General features: G+C 39.3%; 1 protein-coding gene across 1 annotated transcript in view; it reads right to left on the bottom strand.

Moving 5' to 3' along the window:
- LOC149773266 (uncharacterized) overlaps nt 1–27389 on the bottom strand; it is a 175393-nt gene that overhangs the window by 24797 nt on the left and 123207 nt on the right. The gene's annotated exons all lie outside the window — the stretch shown is intronic.

The following is a 27389-nucleotide window of genomic DNA, read 5'->3' as shown; positions in this document are numbered from 1 at the left end:
TTTACCGAGAACTTATTGATGAACTCGTTGATGATTGGTTAAATGGTAAATAAAATAAGATGATCATACATAATGATCATCGTAAATCCGTAATGATTAGAGTAGTAAACTCACGATTATCAGTCTACAAAGTAGTTTACAGAGATGGGCTTGGTGATGTTGTTCAGGGATTATTTACAAGGTTGGCTCCAAAAGTGGCACCTGTTGCAAAACAATTATCAATGAAGGCAATTGATGTTATTCGTGACAAAGCTCCTGGTGCAAGTGTCAATGTTGCTAATGAGGCGTTCTCGGCAATCAAAGAAAGAATAGCACGATTAATGCGACGAAAATCACAACCACCAGTAAAATTAACAAGCACTGGAGTTATTCCTGCAAATGTCAGTAAAATAATTAATCGAGCTGCAAATCAAAAACTGGCAGCTCTAGTAGATCAAGGATCTGATGAAATACAAAGAAATATTACTGCAAATTTTGGTAGCAGGAAGTGGATTTCGTACTCGTCGATAGTTGATTTAAATCGAAAGTATATAATAAAATGTTTAAACGTGTATCCCATCGAGCATTTGACATGGATGTACCGGTTCTCAAAGATGTATCAGTACGTGAATATCAGTTTTTTTTCCTATGATGCAAAACAACCAAATCAACGAGGACGCATTGAACTTCAAGTTCAGGATACAAGTAGATATTTCTTGCCTGCTGAGGCATTTATTGAAATAGAAGGTGAACTTGTAACAAATGTTGACGGTAATGCAGCATAAGCTGCAAATTTACGAGTTGGTTTTGTTAACAGTGGCATTATGGCATTATTTGAAACTGCCACTTATCAGATTGATGGAAAAAGTATTGAATCAATTCAGAATGATGTCGATGTTGCTACAACAATAATTGGTCTACCGAGATATTTTGATGATTACATAAGATTAGCCGGTCCAATAATGATGTTTTCTAAAGATATTACCATGAACGATAATCATGTTCAATATACTAAAGTGCAAACACCACGAGATACTACATTTGATCCACAACCAAATGATTCCGAACATGAAGCTAGACCAGGTGCTACTTTTAATATTATAAAAAGTGTTAATAATACTTACAACTTCGGACTTGCAACTCGTGTGGCAACTTTGTTAGGAAATAATGGAAGATTTTCACGCGCTATTCCACAATCACATATTTTTGGATTCTGTAGAAATGTTAGAAAGATCATCTTTGGAGGTAAACACACAGTTATACTCGTGAGAAAAGGCAATGATAATGATGCAATATGGCGAGCTGCTAGTATTGCTGATGGTGAAGTAAATATAACAGAACTCTCACTGTGGGTGCCTGTAATGATTCCAACAATTGCAAAAGAACAGGAATTATTGTCATTTATGGATAAAGGTGGTAGATCTTTACTATCATGGTTAACAGTAACCACTGACAGTTTTAAAACTCATATTAACGGTCAATTTACTTGGCATATAGCATCATGACAAGGCGTTTCCAGCCGTAACAAAAGTCTATGTGTTAGGTGCTGTTGGAACCGCTGCTGTAATGGCATTAAAGAAATCAACATGAAAAGGATTAAAAAAGAGGGACCGGGTTAAGATTACCAGAATCTCATCGAGGAAGATGTCTGAGGCTTCCAGGAACTTATCTACGTTGAACTGACAATGGGGTTTTACACCAATGTCAAATTTTGATTTACCCTATGCTGCTAAACAACTACAAATACAAAATTTTAGAGGTGTTTTCGTACGAGATCAATTAGCACAACGAGCAAACAATACTGAAACGGGTATTACCACTCTTGACTCAAAATCAGGACCGGTACTTATTGGGTATCATACGCAATTGATCCACGTGGAATCGTTTATTTTGATTCGTACGGGTTAGCTCCACCGCGTGAGTTTATCAAGTATGTCACACCGTTGGGTACAAAAGTTTGGTATTCAACGCTACCAACACAAACAATGACAGATCCGCCAATATGCGGCCGTGAAGTGATTAATGTACTTAACGCTATATCAAAGTCTTCCGCGCCACCTCATAAAGTCGTGCATGATTATACAAGTAACCGCTTCGTTTTAAACAGATCTTAAATTATAATGGTTAATATTTACGGAAGATCTTCTTCTACCAGCGTTACGAAAAGAAAAGATGATATCGATCTGTCGAAGAATGCGACTAAAGATGAACTTCCTGATATCATGAATCTTGCTGGAGTTGTCCGAGATGAAGTTGGGTTTTTTTCTTTCATGATAAACACGGCGTTTTAAAAACGAGAAACATCAAACGGACTGATATAGTTCGACGAGTTTTTGGTGCGGTCACCGATAACATCCCTGTGTTTACTGACAGCGGAAACATCAAAGACTCAAGTTTGTCGTTTGCAACCATCAGACATGAAATTGCAAAAAGAACCGCTAATCGTTTGAAAAACACTGGTGACACAGTGACTGGCGAACTCACCATGAACGAGAATAAGATAGTGGTTTTGAGAAATCCAACATCCGAAGTAGATGCCGCAAGAAAAAAAATACGTTGACGTTAACTACAACACCGTAGATCGTAAATTATCCACGTTGCGGGCCGAGTACGATGTTAATGTAAGCGCGTACACAAATCTCCGTAGAAATTTTAGAAACTGAATGAAATCGCTGATGAATTCTTTGATGATCCGTTGACCGTTGACGCAAAATTCTCTGATATTAAAACGAACATTGACACAATCAAAATAAACACTCGAAGACATCGTAAGTGGGATTCTTGAGATCGTTAACAAAATTAGTCTGATTAAAATTCCACCCCGGGTAACTCCGTGCCAATTACTAACATAGTATACACAGTATCATCTGGATTCTCGACATGGTCACAGCAAAATAAAACTCTCAAGCATACTGCAACAGTCACTAGTGTGTACACGCTGTATGCGTTCAGTGCTGCAAGGTTCGAGATATTTACAACGTATCCATCACGGAATTCAACCGATAAGTGTTCTTGAGTTCTATCTATCTGATTAAATAGCGGAGACGAAGAAATAGTTATTCTCGAAGCAGCTGATAAGAAACTAACCGCAACATCTTACTATTGGTGTCTAGAATTTGTAGCTAAAACCTATCCGTTGATTATTTAAATCAGTATTGTTACTGTATAAAATATGAGTACCTCAATCGACGATGCATCGCAACATTACAGGTACAATCAAGCACGTGAATGGCAAATGAAATTAAAAGATACCGTCAAACAATACGCGGAAAGAAAAATTATATCGTAGACGATTAGTTATCGTCGACGTAATTGTTTGCTCAGTATCCGCTGTTGTTGCTGGAACCGGTGTGTCATTATCAACAATGATAATGATGTCACCAGTAGCTGTAACAATCTGTATTTCAGCCACATCAACAATTGCAGGTGTTCGTAATATCATTGCAAAAACAATATGTACTTGCACGAATGAAAAATTATCCGATTACACCATAAAGTTACCGTCTCATTCACCAAGTTATCTTCGTTGTTATCAGCAAGTCTTAGTGATGGAATAATTTCTGATTTTGAGTTTTCAGAAATGATTAAAATATACAACTGTGCTGGTATTAAAGGTACAAGTATATTCAATAATGACATCATAAGAGCTACTCCAGAAGATCGTGACAAACAAAACTCCACCCAAAACCACGATGATTTCACTAAGCTCGACTAATCCTGAATTTAACGTCAACTTTCCAATTGCAATTCCAGTAAAAGAAATTGCATTGGCACAATTACGAGTATATCACAGTTGGCCAAACATCTGATAGAAATCATTTAGTGGATTGCCAGCAAACAATTCGCTTGCATTTGCTAATAAGAACAAACCGGATGGAACACCTGACTGGGTTGTTGTTGGAATACCAACTGGCAGTTATCAGGTCGAACAGATCAATGATGAAATTCAGCGCAGAATAAAATCAATAGCCGGAAAGGAAGCAAAAATATAAATTAACGTTCATGGGTCAACTTTATCCACCACGATTGAAATACACTCACCTGATTACGTCGTTGATATGCATCATTCTTCGATCAGAAATGTTCTAGGTTGACATGAAATCTCGCCAGGGTATCATGGGCCACCGGAACCGCGACGAGATGATTTTTCCACCAGCTAAAATTATTTACAACTAATCCAACATATTATGAGGACAAAAAATTTCCGTTATCTCCTTCTACTCCGTATTTATATCGCGTAAATTTATTATAAATTTATTATATCATAAAAGTGGTGGGTATTTTATCAATGAACAATTGATAAGATCATTAGCTGGAAAAATTAAAAATGAATATATGCGTGTCTCTGCAAAATTTGAACAACAATTTAAGGATTATATTCTTGAGTATCCAAATGACGATCTAAAAATGAAAAGCATTGAATCACAACAAAATTTAGGAAAATTATACAAGATCTTTATTATGTTAACAAAGAAACTGTGGATGTTGTCATAAGTAGAGGTATTAAATAAATTAAGCAGGCATTTCTAGATCATTATATAATAACTGAAGCAGAGTTATCAACGTTCATAATAACAGAATTTTCCCCAGACGAATTGACAAAATCACTCAACGACCTTATCAAAACTTTCCTAAAATTGTCGAGACATGGAAACTCCACCATCAGTTATTCTCGAACTTGATAATAACGTATATGGAGCGAACGCCATATCTCACCAGGAATCGTCAACATCAACGATCGCGGTAAATCTTGTTTGTGATGTGATCGATGGCATCTATCAAATAGATCTTGGAAAATCAAATCAGGCTCAGCAGCGATATATTTTATATACATTCACTCTGCAAGTATCCCCTGGAAGTTTGATCGTGCAAGAACCAACCATGCCTGTTTATCTACAGTGTCATAATAGTGTATTATCAAGAATACATTGCAAACTCACCGACTACCTCGGACACTTAATTGACCTGCATGGAGAGGAATTAATTATAAATCTTTATGTAAAGTCATAAGATTTTTATCAGAAATATTTTATTTTTTAAGAATATATTTTAGATTGACAATTATGATGGAAAAACTATACAAATTTCAGATTGACATATTATGTCCTTGGAATAATTATACATATACATATATATATATATATATATATATATATATATATATATATATATATATATATATATATATATATATATATATATATATATATATATATAAATTTGTATAGTTATTCCAACAACATAATACTGAAAATGTTAACACAAATTATTGATGTAGATTGACATATTATGATGGAGAAAATATAAAAATTTATGAAATTGATCGGATTTTGTAATTCTGATTGGTAGCTGGTACTCAAAATCGTGTAAATTGATCAATTTTGTAAACAATTCTACCAAAAAAATTCAGAATAATAATAAGATGTTTCTCAAGGATTAAACGTGCTCGGTCATAGTCGTTTCGTCAGACATAATTTGTCTTAACTGTCTTATACGAGTATTATTCTTTTTTTTTTTGCTTCGTATTCATGGGATAATTCTGATCTAATTCTTTTTCTACTGTGGTAGAGAGAGGGACAAATTCCCTCACCTGATGATCTTCTACAGTAGCTAGTAACTTAAACATCGCCGTCTGAATTCGTTTTATGAACTGGTATTCAGATGGTAGTTTATAATCTCCATCGTTTTTACGCTCTTCTAAAATCTCAAAATCAGAAATAATTTTTTCAGGATTTAGTTCATTAGATATATTAATTCCGTTTTTTTAATCTAGATTTTCAATAGCAGAAATAATATCATTAATATTTTCGTGGTTCATTACACAATATAATATATAGTCAAATTAAATTTTTAACAATGAAACAGTCGCAAATATAACACAAAAATAATCCTCACTTGAACCCCTAGCTTGCCACGGCATTCTAGTAAGTTCAGATGGTACACATAAGGACAATACAACTCTCATATAAACTCCTAACTTGCTAAGCATTACAGTAAGTTCAGATGTTACACGAAACACCCTAACCATTCAAACAACGGTCTAGCAGGCCCAAGAGTGCACCAACACATATGAACTGCTAGCTTGCCACCACATTCTACTAAGTTCAGAGGGCACACATAACTTAATTCTAAGGACAGTACACCACTCATATAAACTCCTAGCTTGCCACAGCATTCTAGCAAATTCAGAGGGCACATATAACTTAATTGCGCACGTAACTTAATTCTAAAGACAGTACAACACATATTATTTACAACATATACGGGGTCAATCTCTACACAACAAATTTATGCACACCCTCCCCCATAATCAGCCCTTTGGTGATGCAAAACTTGCACCCACCACGTGGTGAGTGTGGGGAGGGCGTGTTTTTTCTGTTGAGTTTTGGGGTCCCCCAATTAATTATAAAAATCGCAAATATGCGTAACCACCGACTGTTGTCAGTAATGGGACTCTATTGCCAGACCTCTTGTATCATAATCATATGCTCTAGCAACGAGCCACGGAAGCATGACAGATATAAGATTTAAACAGTATTATATAGTGAGTGTAATATAGAGCATTACTGAAAAATTACATGATTTCTGTAATGGTTCAGATTGATGCGGAAACTATACAAATTTATATTTTTGTATACTTTCCACATCAGATTAACAATCATTCAGACGTTATAAAATAATAATTACTGCATTGATAAAATAATGTGAGTGTATTAGAGACAGTACTGAGTAAAATTGCATAATTTCTGCCTGGATAAAATAATGGTTGTATCCTTATATATTTGCGACTGGCAGAAGTGCATAAAATTACATTATTTCCGACAGTCATCAAATTAAATACATGTATATTCACAACGGATTAAAAATAGCTTACTGTATTATATTGTACAATGTAACCGCAGCTTTTTTTCTGTTTATAAGTTAGAAACCATAAATACCCTTCTACTAATACAATTAAATTACATCACTGATATTAATTACGACGTAGATGGTTAACTAATTAATAAGGACTGCAAAAATGTCCTTCTTTCAGGTCGAAAATGAGTAGTATGCAAATGTGAATTTCTGACCACAAAAAAAAATAATAATTAAAAAAATAGTTGATTAATATAATCGAGGTAACCACTTTCTAAAGATATATTGGCTCTCTCTTAATAACATTGGAAAATGATTTTTTTAAAGAGAAAGCGGATTTGTATGTATTTTCTGTGACTTTTCGTACTGAAGGCATGCAGATATCAAAATATTTACCAGCTGAATTCATTGATTAAAGAATACCCTCTTCACTGGTCTCTGTATTAAAGGATTTTTTCGCTCTAGGAATCTTATCATTACAGCCAATGTTTCCAAATCTACAGTTTTGACTTTGCGTGACAATTCTCAGATTGGATAAAGAATAGTTCTGATGGTTTGCGTGAATATGATGGATCACAAGACCATATTTGATCAGTCTGAAGAAACACTCGTATGTGAATCGATGACAGATATTTCTTTTTTCCAATAGTAAACATTAGATAGCCAGTATTATTAACAAAACCAGCTGTTTTTTTAACCGACAGTGCCTAATCACCCCATCATGATTTGCTTGGTAGTTCGTTATTATAGGATGCTTTACAAGCTCTTGGTTTATGTGGTTAGCTATATTTTGCTCCATATATGTAATATTATTTGTTTAAATCATAATTTGTCTGGGAACTTATCTGGATAATCCTCTACACATTTTATTTAAATCATAATATCTCTTAAGATCTCTACATTTTTACCTCCACATGTGAACACAACTGTGTTTTACTTCTGACTCTAACACCACATGGCAGACACGGTATTGGTCCTAACCTTCTATTACGAACGCTTTGTAAATGATACCCGCATAATTCTTTTACGCAGGATTTATTACAAGGGGTCTATAAACTTTTAATAAGCCATTTGCATTTATATCTCGTTTGAGACATTGTATATATAACATTTTAATTTAATTGTTTGTCTTGAATATAATATGAACGAATCCGAGAGATTATCCAGGATCAAGCCCTGGAAAACAATGTTTTCTGAAGGTAAATTTAATCTTGACAGGATATCTTCTGACCTGCCAATAAAAGATATGGTTTATCCGAAAAATGAAAGCTTGATTAATAAAATTCACGACGCCAAGAAAGAATTACACCCAGATGGCGTATCTCACGTATGGTCAACGTTCAAAACTATACACCTTGACTCTGTCAAGGACGGAGTCATGAACGACAAACGAACGGCAACTATCATTAAAGACCTTGACAATCAAAAATATTTGTTCAGAGTAAAATTTGTTCTGCTAACAGAAACAGATAATTGGATTATCCATGACAGATATGATCCTGCCCATTATAATGAAAAAAATGCCATATTGATTAGAAATTCCAAACCAGGAATGTTGACAGGCATTGACAAGCCGTATTATGAGCGAGCGTATCCTGTAACAGCAGTTATTTATGGAATCTATCCGATAAATGAAAAACCCAGCGTTGATAACCTAAACCCGATGAAATATTCAAGAATAAATTGTGTAGCCGAGCGGGTAACGGAACATTTTACTGTTTTGACTCGTGGGAACGGTCTAACGGATAAAAGACGTAAAATAATAAATGAGTGGGGAGAAATAGTTAAAGATACCGGGGCGTGTATCAAAGATGTCGCTGAGTTAGGACAAAACTAAAGTTCCCAATAACTATAAAAACGATGACCGGGGATATTTTATATGAATCAAAATATAAATCAAAAGGAGCTTCGATCGAAATTATTGATCATAATGCACATGCATGGACAAGCGCAGTTACAATATTTCCACGAGATCGGATTATTAAATTTTATAACGATAATATATTTTATTTTATTAATGAAATAAGTAAAAACGATCCTGTATCCGTGTGGCTGTTTCAAAATTCTGAAAACGATGAGGAATTGATTAGATCAGATGGAAGTATTTGCACCAAGGAAAAAAATAGGTTTGATCAGTTTGTAAGACCGAATGGCGTTATTTATCGAACAAATTTTCTTCATACAAAAATGAAAAATCTTGCAATGAAATATATCAACATTGACGATTTCAGTGTTGAAAATTTATTCTGTAAAAAAAAAAAAAAAAAAAAAAAAAAAACATTTAAGCCATCCCCACTCTTTCATGACGCGCAATTGAAATCAGATTCATTTGATTCCGTAATTATTTCAACGAGTTCATTCTGAATTAAATTAGGTCATTCTGATGATTACGGTATCGGGTTTGGCTACGGATTCATGCTATTTACAAATAGCTTGTATGTTGATCTTGTAAGTCATTGATTGTAATAATTGACAAAGCGACTTGGTCCTGAATGTGAAGGATGCAATTACCGTAAAGACTAGAAAACTGCCAGTGGCATTACCCTCTATGATTTGTGCAGGGTCCTTGCAAAACCTTAGCACCAATTAAGAAGAAGCATCTTCTTTTTATTTATTTTTATTTATTTTTATTAATATCTTTTGCTGAGTAATGTGCATTATTTTCTCATCATAATATACCAGTGAAAATATTTTGATATATTCTAGTGTTGATTATAGGAACTATTTTCCATGCTGAACGTTGACAAACCTTATGGCATAGTTAAATGTATATGTGTGCTTATTGCATGATTTAATGTCTTTATGCGGTTATGGCATCGTTCCATGTCTGCGTGTTCTTGTGGCATGGTTTCCGTGTACGTGTGAGCTTACGATATGGTTCTGTTTCATGTATGTGTGTTCTTATGGCATGGTTTCCATGTATGTGTGTGCTTATGACTTGGCTCTATTCCACGTACGTGTGTGCTTATGACATGGTTCCATTCCATGTCTGTTTGTTCTTAATGGCATGGTTCATTGTGTGCTTATGATATAGTTCCATTCCATGTCTGTGCGTTCTTATGGCATGGTTTCCGTGTGTGTGTGTGTGTGTGCTTATGACATGGTTTAGTATCTGTGTGTGTTTATCTCATGGCTCAATGACTGTGTTTATGACATGGCTTAATATCTGTGTGTGATTATGTCATGGCTTAATATGTGTTTGATTATGGCATGGCTCAATGTCTGCGTGTGCTTGTGGTATGGCTCAATGTCTGTGTGTGTTTACAGCATGGTTTACATGTCTTTGTGTGCTTATGGCATGGTTTCCATGACTTTTGTATGTTTATGGCATGGTTCAGTGTTTTTATGTGCTTCTGGCATGGTTAATTTTATGTATGTGCTTAAATCATGTTCAATGTATGTTTGTGGTTGTGGCATGGTTAATTGTATGTTTGTGCTTAAATCATATATTATGTTTATGGTTGTGGCATGGTTAATTATATATGTGTGCTTAAATCATGTTCAATATATGTTTGTGGTTGTGGCATGGTACAGTGCCTTTCTGTGCTTCTGACTTGGTTAGTTGTATGTATGTGCTTGAAGAATGTTCAGTGTCTGTGTGTGGTTATGGCATGGTTAATTGTATGTGTGTGCTTAAAGCATGTTCATTGTTTGTTTGTGGTTGTGGCATGGTTAATTGTAATTGTATGTTTAAAGCATGTTCAATGTATGTTTGTGGCTGTGGCATGGTTAATTATATATGTGTGCTTAAATCGTGTTCAATGTATGTTTGCTGTTGTTGCATGGTTCTGTGTGTGCACTATGGATTAGTTCCATCTCTGTAAATGCTTATAGTCAAGTTCCATCTCTGGTTTCCATGTATGTCATGTTTGTCTTTTGATGAACACTTTGTTATCATGAATGATCAGGCAAAATTGCTTTGTTTACTTATGTCATGGATGCATGTATATATATATATGACATAGATCCATTGCATGTCTGTATATGCATATGACATAGTTCCATTGTATGTCTGTATATGCATTTGACATAGCTCCATTGCATGCATGTATATGCATTTGACATGGTTCCATTGCATGTCTGTATATGCATATGACATAATTCCTTTGCATGTCTGTAGATGCATATGACATAGTTCCATTGAATGTCTGTAGATGCATATGACATACTTCCATTGTATGTCTGTATATGATTTTGGCATAGCTCCATTGCATGTCTGTATATGCATATGACATGATTCCTTTGCATGTCTGTATATGCATATGACATAGTTCCATTGCATGTCTGTAGATGCATATGACATAGTTCCATTGAATGTCTGTAGATGCATATGGCATAGTTCCATTGCATGTATGTATATGCATTTGACATTGTTCCATTGTATGTCTGTATATGCATTTGTCATAGTTCCATTGCATGTCTGTATATGCATATTGCATAGTTCCATTGCATGTCTGTATATGCATATGGCATAGTTCCATCGGATGTCTGTATATGCATATGTCATATTTCCATTACATGTCTGTATATGTATATGGCATAGTTCCAGTGCATGTCTGTATATGCATATGACATAGCTCCACTGCACGTCTGTATATGCATATGGCACAGTTCCGTTGCATGCCTGTATATGAATATGGCATAATTCCAATGCCTGTCTGTATATGCATATGACATAGTTCCATTGCCTGTCTGTATATGCATATGGCATAGTTCCATCTGATGTCTGTATACGCATATGTCATATTTCCATTGCATGTCTGTATATGTATATGGCAAAGTTCCGTTGCATGCCTGTATATGAATATGGCATAGTTCCAGTGCATGACTGTGTATTTATCTGACATAGTTACATTGCATGTCTTTATATGAATATGACATAGTCCCATTGCATGTGCGTATGCACTTATGGAATGGTTACAATGTATGTTTGTGCTTAGATTATAGCCCTTTTTGGTGACCTCATTATCTGCCCTTTTTTCCGACCTCTTTAGTGTATAGAGGTTGCACTAGAAGCATTTGCTGTAGGAATTGCTGCTGGACAACATTCTCTGATTTTATAAGACAGAATGAAGTAGCAGCAGAGGGGGCGAATCGGACATTTTGTCCAATCGTTATTTTGCTTAATTATTACTTTCTGCACTCAACGATCTAGTGTCGTCAGCGCCTGGTAAAAAAAAAACGACGACGTTGTCGGGGGATCGTCCAATCGTCATTTGGTTTAATTAACACCTTCTGCGCGTCGATCCCCAGCGTCGTCAGCGTCCGGTAAGCACATCGACGACCGCGTCGATGTCATTGCCCCCTCTGCTGCTAAGAGGTTATTTACAATGAAAATTATTTACAACTAACCGAATATTTGGTCAAGTCCGATACGATATCGTGTCCGAGGATCATGTAAATTTATCGTTATGAATCCATGTGGGGTCGACTGAGCATGACTAAAAAAGTTTCGAAAAACATTAAAGTCCATGTCACCGCCGCACCATGTCTGCCAAATATTTCGTAGCGTGTGTGTATCAACGCCGTTGAATACAGCAAGAATATTGCAGTTATCTCTGATTACTTTTGGAATCTGAGTGTATCGTTGAGTGACATATATCACGTCAGTGTTTTTATGCCTGCCTCTGGAAAATATCCTAGCTGGGTTTTTTTGATTGTCTAACATAACATCATCGTACACGACTAGATTGTTAACGTCGCCATCAATATCATCAATACCCGGTGCATCATTGATATCCGTAATAAACTCAATAACATTCTTTTTAGCGATCGCTGATGCATTCTCGTTGAAATCTTTCAACACCTCGTAGCATCGTTGATCATCTACGCTAGGAGCAACCAAATACAACTTATCCCACTTCATCCATCTCATTATTAAATTGAGTAACAATTGCGTCTTGCCGGATCCAGATGGTCCGATGATAATCATCCGGATCGAGTTTGGTAACGCTGCAACATGCTTAACTGGTTCTCTTGTTTTAGTCGCCGAAAAATCAATTATATTCATATCTCTATACATAAATTATGGATCTATATTGTGTGAAGTGTAGAGTGCGTACTGGCACAAATGATATGACAACCGTTACGACAAGAAATAACAGATCGGCGCTTACTGGTAAGTGTGTACAATGCGGTACAAAGAAATTTAGATTTATTTCTATTAGACCCGGAGATGTTTTAAAAAAAAGCGAGGAGGTGACATCGCAGCCAAATTGGCAAAACTCCCCGGAACACCGTGGGCAAAGTATCCAGGAGAAAAACACCTCCCAGGATATAACTACTGTGGCCCCGGAACACGATTAGATATTAGACTCGATGATCAAAATCAGCCCAAACCCGGTGAGTATCCAATAAACGCTATCGATAAGGCGTGTCATGCTCATGATGTTGCTTACAAAAGTAGCGATCTGCAACAGCGTCATATCGCGGATGTAAAATTAATTCACGCGCTAAATGCTATTCCTGATAAATCCGTCAAAGAAAAATTGGCCTCATGGTTGGTAAAATCGGCTATGAAAGGTAAATTAATGATTGGCACTGGTAATTAATAACAATCATCCAAGAAAAACGATGGATTCCATCTATTATTCTCCGAGAGGATACTGGAAGGGGAAGGCCGCAATTGGTAAGCTTGCAAGCGCTGCAAAGGTAACAAAGACCACTGCGGCTAATTGGTTATCCAAACAGGCTATATGGCAAATCTATCTACCACCGCCTAAACAAATCAACTTCTCGCGCTTTGATGTCAGCGTACCTAATGAAGTTCATCAGGCTGATATACTATTTCTGCCGCATGACAACGGTTACAAATACGCGCTAACCGTAGTTGATGTTGCGAGTCGATACAAACAAGCGGAACCGTTGAAAACAAAGTCAGCAACTGAAGTAGCCGATGCGTTTGAGCGGATTTATCGAAGAGGTCCTCTGCGCTGGCCAAATCTATTACAAGTTGATCCTGGTAGTGAATTTCGCGGCGCTGTTTTATCAACGCTGAAACATCATAGCGTCGCGATACGACGAGGTCATACTGCGCTACATCGTGATCAGGCAATTGTTGAACGATTCAATCGGACTCTCGCTGAACGGTTATTTGGATATCAATACGCGAAGGAATTCATCCAAGAAAAACGATCTCGTGAATGGGTTAAAAGGTTGCCAGGTGTAATTGCAGCGTTAAATAACGAGATTACCCGAGTAATCAACATGAAGCCCAGCGACGCGATTAAATACGAGTATATACCCGGAAAATTAAAAATAAATAGCGTTTCTAAGCCGATTCTTGGCGATGTCACTGTTAGATATCTATATGAACCAGGAGAGCTTGAAGGCGGTAAAAAAAGGGCTACCGATCCTATTTGGAGTGTTACCACACATAACATATCAACGATAACACGATCAACTGGTAGACCACCGATCTATAGACTGGATTCAACTGCTCCTCAGCGCGGATTTACACGCGAGCAACTACAAGTGATACCTAACGATACTCAATTACCCCCGCGTGGTCTTAACTAGCGCCGTTGCGTCTATTACACTCAAGACAGGTCAACCTCACATTGTTTTTGACATGACCGAGACTGTTATCGATCCTATCCACGGTAAATTGGCGAGTGTCTTTATCCGAATAACGCCAACTCATTATACAATTGCAACTCGCGCAGTGATTATTCTGTTGTTGTCGTAGCGAGATTATTAATTCGGCATCAATATCAAAACGCCGCTGTTTTTTTTTATCCTGTTGGCGGTAACCCGAGAGTTTTCTATCAATGACGCTTGCATCGATGGTGACTTTGTCGCCGGCTTCGTCGGTGGCTTCGTCAATAACAATTCTTCGAAGCTGATTTATCCTTCGTACTCTGGACACTGCAAGATAGACTAGATTCGACCATTCGATGCGATTATCAACTATCCAAACAATTGTGTCCGTGATGGTTAGTCCCTGCGAGGAATGTATTGTTGTTGCGTATCCTAGCGTCCACGGGGATTTATCAGCACGTAGCGCGTCCTCGACGACGCTGATATCAACGAGCACGATATCATTCAGCACGAGAATTTGTTTTTCTGTCCGACCTGGAATTTCAACTTCAATGTTCTGCCGCCGTGTGTCCGCGGGTCTATAACATAACGGCACTGGACGCGTTGGAAACTTTTCCTTATGCAACGTAAACAACTTCCGCTGAAGTGTGTCTCTGACTATCTTTCTACTCGCTACAATCAAATCGTTTGGTCTCCATGTTTCCCAGAATTCATTTAACGGCGTTTCCGGAATCACCTCGCGAATTATTTCACATTGAATTCTATCCGGCTGTAATCTGATTAATTTCTTAACCTCGCGCAGTTGTTCATCAAGTGCTCGGTAATCAGTATCGGTTTCTTCATAATAGTCCACAAAACCCCTTAACCAATCATGTGGACCCTCGCCGACAAATGGTGGTGGTTGGCCATGGTCGCCACACATGATTACCGCTGTATTCGCGCGCAGCAACCACTCAAAAAACATTTGTAAAGTATCTAACGAAACAGTACATATCTCATCCCAGATGATAATGTCGGGAATAAATTTTTCACCCATTCGATCAGGAGTCCACTCACCGCCGCTGTATCGAAAAAAGCTGTGATAAGTAACGGCGTCAACATTTCGTTGTTTTATCTCTCGCGCTAGTCTATGGGTCGGTGTAAGCACGATTATACTTGCCCGCGTTCGAAATAATTCAATTGCCCGAGTCGTCTTTCCTGACCCGCCACAGCCGCTTAAATAAACCGTCTTGTGTCTACAAATTGGATCAGAACACGATGGTGCATTAGACCATTCTGACAATTTATCACCGCGTAAGTAGTTGTTCTCAACGGTGACATCTGCTGACGGGGAATAATCGCGTCGTATTTCATTTTTAATTCTCCATGTACCCCAACTCTCGTCCGGACTAGTAAACTCGGCTACGTTTCCTTTATACGCTACGTCAACATAAAACGAATCAACGGCTACTCTAACCGCGGTATCGGGGAATCTATTTATCATCGAGAATAAATTGATAGCGGCATATCCCAGCATAGACGCCCTCAAATGTGGATACGCCGGGCTGTCTCCATCGCTGTAGGTAACAACTGTACCCAACCTCGTTCCATTGGACAGGAAAGCTGTTTTGCAGTTCACGTATCTATTTTTTGCCACTGTGTCCTTGATTACGAAATCATATTCTGCGTCATCTATAATCAGCCGTGAGCAATATCGTTTGTAGTCGTGGTTTTTTCCACCTTGTGTGAACTTACCAATTATTCTTCTACCGAGATCTTTTGCCTCGCGGTTTCGTTGGTTAAATATCCTCCTGGACCATTCGATGATATATTCCTCGTCGGCATCAATGTTTTTTCTGGACTCGTCAATTATGCTATCTAGACGCTCCGGTTCTGGTAACCAGACTTCAGTCTGTGCCCGGTATGATATAATCGCGTCACTGACAATCAACGAAACTAGCATGCTACAATCAATCATATACCGTAGCAGCGCTATTGGCAGCCATCTCTTTTCAGCCATGTGTCTACCGATCCAAATATAGCAACAGCGATGGAGTCCTGCCGCGAATTCAAATGATACTATGCGAGCGAATCCGGTTAAATCAAAATCAGGCAGTGGTCCATTAATAGCAACACGAATCATTTCATGACTGGGGTGTCCAAATCGTCTAAAGTACTCAGCGGCGGATCCATACCCGAGAAAACTCGCTGGATAACAGGCAACCATATCAACCGAGATCATAGCGTCGCGGTTGTATTCAGTGTTCCATAGTCCACCGTGATAGTATTCCAAACAACTGGATTGTACATCCGGTAGAAATTCTCTGCGCGTTGGTCTCCACGCATTTTTCCTTGCTGCAACATGAGCTACAACCGATGGAATCGTAAAACAATTTGTTAGCAGTTGTTCATCATGCTCCTCAAATTCTATGGCGGTTTTTTTCATCCTGTTGTGAAATGCTTCAGTGCGATATAATTCACCGTTTGGTCTTACAAACTGATCAAAGGTATCCGCATCGTTTTCAGCGCTGCGAAGTAACCACATTGATACAGGGTCGTTTTTACACAAGTAGGCAATAGCATCAAATAGTTTCCTCTCCGCGAGAAAACCGTCCTTGGAGAATTGTTCTCCCAGGAATTCTTCGGGGATATACTTTACTGTTCTATCCCGTGGAAATATTGTGATCACGGGCGTCCATGCGTGTTCGTTATGATCAATAATTTTGATTGGGGCTCCCTTCGATTTATACTTCGATTCGTATAATACTTCACCGGTTATCGTTGTAACGGTTATTGGAAATCTCAGCGATGTTTCTAATCTCGCTATGTCGCTGATGGTTGCTCCACGCTCTTTTACGGTTAGTTCCCACTGGTTGATTTTGCTACGTCGTAAATCAGTCAATTTGTTTCCTCGACATGCATTTGTAAAATGCTCTATTATTCGTTCTGCTACACAATTTATCCCAGTTGACTGTTTCATCGGTTTCAGTTTTCCGATATCAGGTTTCTTATTTAACGGGTATATTCCATAAACAACTGCTGTTTCAGGATACGCTCGTTCATAGTATGGTTTGTCAATTCCGGTTAACAACCCCGGCTTGGAGTCGCGGCTGACAGTAACTGTTTTCTTGTCGCTGAGAACTGGTTCAAATTTATCACGCATGATCCAATCGCCTGATTCCACCCGGACAATGAATTTTACTCTGAAGAAATACCTTTTACCGTCAAGTTGTGATATTATCATTGCTGCGCGGTTGTCGTTCATGGTAGCATCAACAATGCCATCAATTCGAAATGTTGACCAACTGTGAGATGCGCCATCACGCTTGAATTCATTGATACAATCGCGTATTTTATTCAACAGGGTTTTATCGTTTATTAACGCTTTTGGTGTGTCCTTGAGGACTCTATCGAGATTGAACTTAATATTTTTCCAGGGCTTAATTACTGCTAATCTCTCAAACTCATCCATATAATTAAAACAAGTATTTAAATGAAAGAATATAGTATAATGAATCACTGCAAATGGTTGATGATTGGGTCGACAACCCCGTGCAATAAATCATGTAGAGGTGAATTCTGCGGATATCATTTACAAAGCGTTCGTAATGGCTCTCTTGGCCCCCTACCGTGCTTGGTTTGCCACGTCGGTGTAAGAGGAAAATCGCAGTTGTGTATCAATTGTGGCGGAAAGCGATACAGGGAACTAAAACGCTATTATGACAAGCGAATTAAAAACGCCGTCATTGACCCCACCGCAGACTTCGTCATCAAAACTCCTCAGGACTACATTGCAAGGTTTATAATTAAACCAAATAATAAATTAGACAAGTAGTATTATTATACAAATGGACCAAGAGTTCAGATCTCACCCTGTGTTTGTTAATTACGAGGCATCTCGCGACGGTATTGTTAGAAACCGCAGACTGAAGAAGCCGGTTGGTACCGTAAATAATCACGGATACTTGCGATTTAATGCTGGGAAAAAAATCTGTCTTATTCACAGGATGGTGTATGAAGCGTTTAACGGACTGATCAACGACGGTCTCGTTATTGATCACATTGATGGATGTCCTCAAAATAACAGACTGTGTAATCTAAGAGCTGTTACACCGAGTCAAAATTCCAAATTTGGAAAAACAGGAGGGATGAGAAAGGCAAAACCCGTAAAGTCATTTGATACAATAACGCACGAGGAAAAAATATTTCGCTCTATGAATGCGGCTGGTAAATACTTCGATATTTGTAGTAAATCAGTTCTAGATGTTGCGGAGAATATAACTAAAACAGCGATCTCAAAAAAGACGGGTCACAGAATTCGATTTTCATATATAACATCAAAGGGAGATAACTCGTTTTGTGATAGCGTCTCATGACAAGAGTTATGTCCCTTGAAGTCCAATTAATGTTGCGATTAATTAATCATTTTACGATGAAAACTAATGAAATACACGCTATTATCTAACAGCTGTATTCTTTTTTTTAATGTTTTATTTGAGTATTTGGTTTCATTTAAATGCCGTGAAACACCATTAATAAGTATTTAAGGATTCAAACGATTCAAGGGAATTCAAATTAACACACACCTTGTGACTGACGCCGCTGTATTAGTCACTTTATATACAAGATGACTCGTTATAAGCCTGGGGCTTTCGAAAGCCAATTCAACTAATCAAAACTAACCCACGCTCTTGACCCGGGCGTGTGGTTGTCTTTTGTTCACAATCATGCAACCGGGTTAATTTAATTGGGTTGCTTTTGATTGGTTGAATTGGCCGTAGAGTTCCGCCCCGCCGTTTTATGTTTGTGCTGTCTTGTACCGTCCCATCATCCATCAATCATTTCATTGTAAATATATTCATCCTTAATTAAGTACATGTAGTGATGTCCCCCAAGCATATCTTCTGGGCGGTCTACGATGACGTTTGTCACCCTAGGCCTCCCTCCCGGAGATGTATGCTTTGGGGTTCCAAGATGTGAATGTCCTTAATTAAGTATATGTATATGCCTGTAATCTGCCACAACACTCGAGTGGAGATCTACGGCATTGTACTGTCCATGTATGCCTGCAATCTGCCACAACACTCGAGTGGAGATCTACGGCATTGTACCGTCCATGTATGCCTGCAATCTGCCACAACACTCGAGTGGAGATCTACGGCATTGTACTGTCCATACAAAAAACGGGGTCAAAAATGGCCCCAATAATTTTATTAAAATTTTTGATATTAGAAATAAGATGTTTTATAAGAATAATGAATATCGAAGACATCAATAATATATTAACTGAGATTTCAAAATTAAAAAATCAAGGAATTGAATTATCTGATGGTCTCGACAGTGAAAAAATATTATCCGATTATGAGATTATTAACGAACAGTCGAAACGGGGGCGTTTTACCCTGGCCCGCGAGTATTTTTTTATAAAACGATTACAACATACGATTAATGAGAACCTGTACCACAATGACGCAAATGCATTCATTGGACTATTTACTGCCGTTGAAATAATACGAAAAAAACTCGGACGTGTTTATGAACGACGCCGGGAGATTTCTAGTAAGATCAAAAACATTAGAAGGATTATAGACGAAAACTCCGTGGAGCTCCCGATGGTACACTCGGCGGAAAATTAGAAAATTGCGGATCAATTTACAATAATGGTAGGTGAATCACTTACTACTCGGCTAGCCAGAGAGCGGCTAGCAGCGCTTAGAAAGTTTATACCGTTACGAGACAGAGTGAGAGAGAAACTTCAAACGCGACAACAAATGCAAACTGATTTTGCTGTTGGAAGTGAACAGTTATTTGCCCCGGTAACTAAAGCGACTAAGGATGTTACGGCGGCAACTGTACCCGTTCTTGGTGCGCTTGAAAAGATAGCGGCAGAGACAAAACAAACAAAAAGGTCTTTAGAAACACTCCCTGCAAAAATAGCGGCTGCTACAACACGGAGGCCACCACCACTCGCTATAACCGAACCACAAGAACCTTATGTTACAATGGCCGACGAAGAAGAACCAGGCGCCACCGCAAGAGAACCAGAAGAAGAAATACCCGAAGAAACACCAGAAGAAGAAATACCGGAAGAAAAAGAGGGGAATATACCCCGTATTGTACTCAAGAAGAGCACAATAGATCAAATTAGAGGCTTCAGCAACAGGGAAGAATTAATTAATTTTACTGCCAACAATTTTGCTAAGAACATACGAGATAAGAAGCATATCAATAGCGGTTACGAGAAAAATATAAAGTCGTTAAAAGACTGGGCAAGAATAGTGTATTTAGCAAGTAAACATAAAGATGCATTACCACATCGTAGTAAATCCGATTACGACGCATTCCACAAGGAAGTTAAGAGTATAACACCAAAAAAAGGAAAAGGATACCCTGTTGGTAAAGAATCCTACGGCGTTACCTGCCCTAATAGTGTTCTCAGTGATATATCACGGCTGGAAGTACTAATCGGAGGAAAACGAGCCGGAAATAACTCTACGGAAATAATCAATGAGGCCGCTGATATTTGCAAGCGTTTATTTGCAGGCGGTATTATGGACATTAATGCATATCGAACGCTCATAGACGAGCTCGTGGATGATTAATTGGAAAACTGGTGTTTTTAATAAGGATGATCATACACTACAACCATGATAAACCAGTACTCGTCTACGTGGTAAACTCGCGATTGCCTGTTTACCGCGCGTACTATGGAGATGGTCTCGGTAGCACCATTGCGGGGTTATTTACAAGAATGGCTCCAAAAGTAGCGCCGTTAGCCAAACAATTAGGAATGAAGGCTATTGATGTTATTCGTGATAAGGGTATTAGTGCTATTGGAGATGTTGCCGGAAAGGCGCTTTCTGCCGCGCGAGACAAACTAATGTCGTTGGTGAAATCCAGGAGAAAAAAACAGAAACCACCGGTGATGCCATCAACGACAGTGATGCCTGCAAATGTCAGTAAAGTAATAAATAACGCCGTGGAAGAAAAATTAGAGTCGTTGGCGACGACTCAGTCGTTGGCGACGACTCCGTCGTTGGCGACTTCGCCATCCGCCGATGCGGCAACCAACGCGCTCATGAACGCGATAGCGGGGAGTGGTTTAAATTCAAAGAATTTACGACGAAAAAATCGCAATTGAAAACATCAACATGATAAATAATAGAATGTTTGCGCGTACCGCTGATCCCGCGTTTGATATGGATGCCCCAGTGCGCAGGGATGATTCTGTCCGTGATTATCAATATTATTCTTATTATGCAGCGCAACCCGACCTACGATCGCGAATTGAACTTCAGGTCCAAGATACCAGTAAATACTTTCTGCCGTGTGAAGCGTTTATCGAAATTGAGGGAGAACTCGTGACAAATGCCGCCGATAATACACCATACGCAGATGACCATCGTGTTCGAGTTGGCTTCGTCAACAACGGTATCATGGCGTTATTTGAGAGCGCCAGATATCTTATTGACGGGCGAGAAATTGAATCAATAGAACGCGAGGTTGATGTTGCAACGACGATAATTGGGTTGGCGAGATACTCGGATGATTATACAAGATCGGCGGGCCCATCTATGATGTTTGCGAAGGACACCACCAATAACGCTGACCATATTCAGTACATCAACGTGCTGGCGGAAAGAGATACCGCAACTGACCCACAGGCTGAAGCAGCCAATCCAGACCGCAGAGCAAGACCAGGTGCTAATTTTAATATTATAAAAAGCACCAACAATGATTACAATCTAGGATTCGCAGCACGAGTAGGAATGTTGCAAGGACCACGCCGACAGTTTTCATGCGCGATTCCACTCCATCACATATTTGGATTCTGCAGAAATGTCAGAAAAGTTGTCTATGGGGCTAAGCATACAATCGCGCTGACGCGAAGGGGCGATGATAACAATGCAATATGGCGTGCTGCTGGCGTCGCTGCCGGTAAAGTCATTTTAACTAAAATGGCATTGTGGATGCCGGTGCTGACTCCATCAGTTACCACGGAAGCACGATTGTTAGCATTTATGGAACAGGGAGGGAAATCGTTGTTGAGTTGGCTAGCGGTAACAACTGATGCTAAAGAGGATAACGTCGCCGATACGTTTACATGGCACCTGGCATCAAAACAGGGTGTTTCAGCCCCGCGTCATATATTCATAGCGCTACAGAATAGGGAACGATTGGGCAGTCAAGAACGCAGCCATATGATATTTGATCAATTAGGAGTCAGGGATGTTTCGCTGAGAATAAACGGACAACAGGAACCATCCGAGGATATACAGCTTAATTACGGCGACAACCATATCGCACGTGTGTACCATCGATTGCTGTCGTATATGGGTCGTGATCAAAACGTCGACACTGGTTTGCAAATATCACAACTTGATTTTAAAAACCTGTATCCGATTTATTACTTTTCGTTGGAACATCTTGATTTAACGAGACAATCCGTCGTTGATATACACTTCCGAGCTCGTATAGCCCCGGGTGGTGTTAATTATAGAGCGGTTGCTGTCATTCTCAGCGATAAATCAATGCTGTTGGAAGGCGTTGGTGGACGAATGAGAATCGTTGATGCACCAGTGGAAAACATGTAATTGAAAACACAAACGCGTTTACAATAAAATGTCGTATAGTGTCGTCAGTGTAGAGTTGACTGATGGTCAAGTCAAGAAATTACGATCAAAGTCGGCTAAACAATGCGGAACCACAATAACGCTGAAGCCGTCACAGATGGCGGGTGGTAATCATAAGATATCGTTGACGGCGCGTCAAATAAAACATTTCAATGATGCGATGAAGAATAAAAAGGGTGTTCAAATAGATTTTTCGGCCGCAGCAATTAAAAACATGGAAAAGACCGGTGGGATATTTCCGCTGTTAGCTGCGATTCCGGCATTAATTGCCGCGGCCGCACCAGCAGTGGCTAAGGCGGCGGCGTTAGGAGCCGTTGGTACCGCGGCGGGGATGGCATTGAAGAAGGCAACCGGGAAAGGCTACAAAAAAAAACGACCCGTAGCCGGAAAGGGTCTAAGACTACCGGGAACCCCGTATTCATGGTATTCGGGAAAGGGTCTAAGACTACCGGGAACCGTTTATTAACGCAGGAGTCAATGACTCCTGAGTCTATGACTCCAATGTCTAATTTTGATTTAATAGACGCCGCAAACGCGCTAGCGATAAAAAACTTCAGAGGTGTTTTTATGAGGGATCAATTACCGGCGGCACCAAGGAATATTGAAACCGGCATAATTAACCTCGATGGATCCTCCGGAGCGGGAACTCATTGGGTTGCGTACGCGATTGATCCGCGTGCGATCGTCTATTTTGATTCATACGGGTTAGCTCCGCCGAAAGAGTTTATGCGGTATATCCGGGCGTGTTCAGCCCCGGCGTGTTCAGCCCGGGTTTTTTATTCCACGCTGCCAACACAGCAGTTAAGTGACCCACCGATATGCGGCCGTGAGGTATTGAACGTACTCGCGGCGATTTCATCATCGCGAAAACCACCTCATGTGGTTGTAAACGAATACACTAGTGGGGTCGTAGAGGCCCGGCGGGTTAATTAGAAACGTCGTTTTTTTCTACAATAACGATGATTGATATTTGGGGACGACCGGTTTCGGCGCTGAAAGAATCCACGGAAACGGCCGCCGCCGACATAAAAAAACTAATTGAGGATGAAATCGCTGATATGTTAAATTTAATCAGTGTTGACCCAGGCGAAATAGTTGTATTTCAAGACCGCCAGGGTAAATTGAAATCCGGTAATGTGTCACTGAATGATGTTTTAACACGACAGCGTGATGCCGCCGAGGACACTATCGCGTTATATACCGGCGACGGACGACTCAAACCGGGTGAACATATATCGGCGGTAACATTAGTCAAAGACGGTTTTATAAGGTTGGATAGATCGGTGACCGAACTTGACGCGCAGGTGAAAAAATCTGTCACCGAGGTGAAAAAATCTATCACCGATATACAACTCACTACCGCTAGTTTTTTCGGGACCCCGGCGGTAACCGAACCAAATCTTGCAGCAATAATGGGTGCTATTTTGGATTTTGCAACGCTGTCGGGCCAATTTGTCTCGTTACGGAAAAATGTTAACAGGATCGATGACAACTTTGATAAATTCTTTGGTAAAAAAAATACCAGACCGGATGAGATTACAACAACTATAAATGATATCACTGCGTATGGACAGGAAATAAAAACAATCAAACTTGATGTTGCAGAGAACAGAAATGGTGTAGTAGTACATGAGCGGGAAATAGAAATAATCGGCGCTAATGTTGCAAGGATCATAAATAATGTAGACTCGCATGGACGGAAAATAGAAACAATCAAAACTGATGTTACAACGATCATAAATAATATGGACACGCATACACAAGAAATAGGAATAATCAAAACTGATATTGAAGCGAACAAAAAGAGTGTAGACGCGCATACACAGGAAATAGGAACAATCAAAACTGATGTTGAAGCGAACAAAAAGGGTGTGGACGCGCATACACAGGAAATAGGAACAATCAAAACCGATATTGAAGCGAACAAAAAAAATGTAGACACGTATTGGCGGGGAATAGGATTAATCAAAACTGATGTTGCAGCGAACAAAAAAGGTATAGACGTGCATACATATGAAATAGGAACAATCAAACTTGATGTTGCAGCGAACAAAAAAAGTATGACCGAGAATACACGGGAAATAGAAACAATCAAAACTAATGTTGCAACGAACAAGAATAATATAGACGCGAATTTGCGGAGAATAGAAATAATCAAAACTGATGTTGAAGCGATTAAAGACGGACTACCGAGAATAACAGAGCAACTCGAAACTAATATTGAAGCGAACAAAAAAAATGTAGACGCGTATGGAGGGGAAATAAAAACAATCAAAACTGATGTTGAAGCGATTAAGGACAGACTACCTAGAATGACAGAGCAACTCGAAAAAATGAAAACACCTCATGGGATCATCGGCAGTGGCGTATACACGGTTCAATACGGATCATTCGATTGGACTCCTACGCGTAATGCAATAGATGTCACCGCAATTGTTAAGGGTATTTATCGATTGACATTGATTTCGGCGATGCAGTTCAGTATATCATCGCCGAGTTCATCCGGGTTTAACAATACAATATCAACAATCATCGACAAGGATACAATCGAACGGTTTATAATTAAAGCCGTTGATAGAAATCTAGCCGGGGCAAACATTACATGGTATGTGGAATTTGTAGCGAATCTAAGTAATTAAAAACACTAGTTCTTTTAAAATAAAAATGACCACCAAGGAAATTGAATCAGAGGTATCACCGACGTCACATCAATATCGATTCGATACCGCAAAAGAATTCTCCGCGAACTTGAAAACGCTTTCCGAACAATACCGTGCAAAAATAAAAAAATACCGCCGAAAAATAACCGCCATCGACGCGGTCGTGTACTCGGTGTCGGGTATAGTGGCCGGTACCGGTGTTATTTTATCCACGGTGACCACGATAGCCCCGATCGCTGTTCCAATCGCTGTCTCCGCGATGACAACAGTTGCTGGAGTCGCCAACGCAATCACTAGGAAGATATCATCGTGTTTTCAGAAAAAACTCAACGAGTATACAGTAAAACATCAAATAGTATCCGACGCATACTCGAAATTATCCGGGTTGATCTCGTTATCGATTGATAATTTGTTCGTATCCGATGTTGAATTCTCCACGATGGTCCAGTTATATAGCTCCGCGATGTCAAAAATCGAGGATTTTCAACTGGAAGCCGGAACCACCTGGTTGTTGAAATTAGACACTAAAGACAACGAATAATAATAATGTCACTGAACCCCGAAGGGTCTCAATTACTTCAGCGGATCGCGGAGAACACCACTCCGGTACAAACAAGTATGATATCGATAACGTCAACGAAACCCGAATTCAGTGTGAACTTCCCATCGCCGGTTCCAGTGAAGGAAATAGCGCTGGCAAAATTGCGAGTATATCACAGTTGGCCTAATATCCGAGCGGACGCATTTAACGGACAACAACCTAATAACTCGCTGGTTTTTGCACGGACAAATAAACCCGATGGAACCCCAGACTGGGAGGAGGTTACAATACCAACTGGGTCATACCAAATAGAACAAATCAATAAAGAATTTCAGCGCAGAATAAAATCGATCACAGGAAAGGAATCAAAAATCGCTATTACGGTTCATGAACCGACGTTATCGTCGACGATTGAAATAAGCACACCGGGGTATATGGTTGATATTTATAACAGTTCAATAAGAACCATACTAGGTTGGCCTGAGAATCCACCCGCGGACACCCCCCCATCAACTATCCTCAGACACGATAACGGAGATGGTGGTAGGCATATTGCTCCATACAACGTAAATATTGCATCAGTGATAGCGATTAATCTAGTGTGTGATGTTATCGAAGGGAGTTACCAGGTAGATACCAAGCAATCAAATCAAGCTCAACAGGGATATATCCTTTATTCATTTTCACCAACAGCCCCTCCGGGATTTTTAATCGTTGAGAGTCCGATTAATCCGGTCTATATGCGATGCCATGATCGGTTTTTAACGAGAATTAATTTTAGACTTACCGATCAGTCAAATAACCTAATTGATCTACAGGAGGAGGAGTTAGTGATCACTCTGTTTGTAAGATCATTGTAAATAACCACTTAGCAGCAGAGGGGGCGATGACATCGACGCGGTCGTCGATGTGCTTACCGGACGCTGACGACGCTGGGGATCGACGCGCAGAAGGTGTTAATTAAACCAAATGACGATTGGACGATCCCCCGACAACGTCGTCGTTTTTTTTTTACCAGGCGCTGACGACACTAGATCGTTGAGTGCAGAAAGTAATAATTAAGCAAAATAACGATTGGACAAAATGTCCGATTCGCCCCCTCTGCTGCTGAAGTGAATGAAACTAGATTTCTCTTGTTGGGTAATTTTTCCAACCAAATGCCCTAAATAAATCTATGATAAAGTATTTAATGATTAATTTTTA

This window comes from Sinohyriopsis cumingii, unplaced genomic scaffold (genome assembly GCF_028554795.1).
Source record: "Sinohyriopsis cumingii isolate HCF-2022 unplaced genomic scaffold, ASM2855479v2 utg000721l, whole genome shotgun sequence".
Taxonomy (NCBI): domain Eukaryota; kingdom Metazoa; phylum Mollusca; class Bivalvia; order Unionida; family Unionidae; genus Sinohyriopsis; species Sinohyriopsis cumingii.
This window is presented reverse-complemented; position numbering and strand designations above follow the sequence as displayed.